Here is a 1,927-nt window from a genome sequence, read left to right on the forward strand (position 1 = left end):
TTGAGCCCAGGAGTTTGAGACAAGCCTGGGAAACATGGTTAAACTCTGCCTGTTCAAAAAAATCAAGAAATCAGTCAGATGTGGTGGTGCATTCCTGTGGTCCCAGCTACTTGGGAGGCTGAGGTGGGAAGATCACTTGAGCCCAGGAAATTTGAGGCTGCAGTGACCCATGATTGTACCATCACACTCCAACCTGGGTGACAGAACAAGACCCTGTCTAAAAAAAAACAAAAACAAAAAAAAAACAAAAAAAAAAACACTTCTTAAAAGCAAACAGCGCACTCTGAGAGGCAAAATATATAAAACAGATTATGTTAGGTGGGTGTCAAGTTGCATGATAAATTAGATAGCTGTGTCACTGCCTTGATCTTGTTACTCATTATTAGTCTTTTCAGGTTTTCTATTTCTTAATCCTTCAATCTTGATAGGTTGTATGTATCCAAGAATTTGTCCATTTCTTCTAGGTTTTTCAATTTGTTGGTGTATATTCATAATAGTCGCTACTGGTCCTTTGTATTTCTGTGGTATCAGTTATAATGTCTCCTTTTGTGCTTCCAGTTTTATTTAATTTGGGTCTTTGTTCTTTTTTCTTAATCTAGCTAAAAATTTGTTTATTTCATCTTAAAAAAAAAAAACACCTCTTTGAAACTATTAACAGAGTACAGACAACCTACAGAATGGAAGAAAATATTCACAAACTATGCATCCAACAAATGTCTAATATCCACAGCTTATAAGGAACTTAAACAATTCAACAAACAAATACCCCAATAAAAGCAGGCAAAAGACAGGAGCAGGCACTTCTCAAAAGACATACACGCAGCCAACAAACATGAAAAAATTCTCCCCATCAAAAATCACCAGAGACATGCAAATCAAAACCACAGTGAGATACCATCTCATACTAGTCAGAATAGCTATTATTAAAAAGTCAAAAATAGTGGGGGGTGCCCAAGATGGCCAAATAGGAACAGCTCCAGCCTCCAGCTCCAAGTGTGAGGGACACAGAAGACAAGTGATTTCTGCATTTTCAACTGAGCTACCGGGTTCATGTCACTGGGGCGTGTCGGACAGTGGATGCTGGTCCATGGGTGCAGCGCGATCAGCAAGAGCTGAGCAGGGCAAGGCATCGCCTCAGCTGAGAAGTGCAAGGGGGAGGGGAATTTCTTTTCCTAGCCAAGAGAAATTGAGACACACAACACCTGGAAAATCAGGTAACTCCCACCCTAATACTGAGCTTTACCAAGGGTCTTAGCAAACGGCACACCAGGAGATTATATCCCACGCCTGGCCCAGAGGGTCCCACACCCACAGAGCCTCCCTCATTGCTAGCACAGCAGTCTGAGATCTAACTGCAAGGTGGCAGTGAGGCTGGGGGAGGGGTGCCTGCCATTGCTGAGACTTAAGTAGGTAAACAAAGCTGCCAGGAAGCTCGAATTGGGTGGAACCCACCACAGCTCAAGGAGGCCTGCCTGCCTCTGTAGACTCCACCTCTGGGGACAGGGCATAGCTAAACAAAAAGCAGCAGAAACTTCTTCAGACATAAAAGTCCCTCTCTGAAAGATTTTAAGAGAGCAGTGGTTCTCCCAGCACGGAGGTTGAGATCTGAGAATGGACAGACTGCCTGCTCAAGTGGGTCCCTGACCCCTGGTAGCCTAACTGGGAGACATTCCCCACTAGGTGCAGACAGACATCTCACACCTTACACAGTTGGGTACATCCCTGAGATGAAGCTTCCAGAGCAAGAATCAGACAGCAACACTTGCTGTTCAGCAATATTCTATCTTCTGCAGCCTCTGCTACTGACACCTAGGCAAACAGAGTCTGGAATGGACCTCAAGCAAACTCCAACAGACCTGCAGCTGAGGGTCCTGACTGTTAGAAGGAAAACTAACAAACAGAAAGGACACCCACACCAAAACCCCAT

The sequence above is a fragment of the Mandrillus leucophaeus genome, unplaced genomic scaffold, assembly GCF_000951045.1.
Source record: "Mandrillus leucophaeus isolate KB7577 unplaced genomic scaffold, Mleu.le_1.0 Scaffold2133, whole genome shotgun sequence".
NCBI lineage: Eukaryota > Metazoa > Chordata > Mammalia > Primates > Cercopithecidae > Mandrillus > Mandrillus leucophaeus.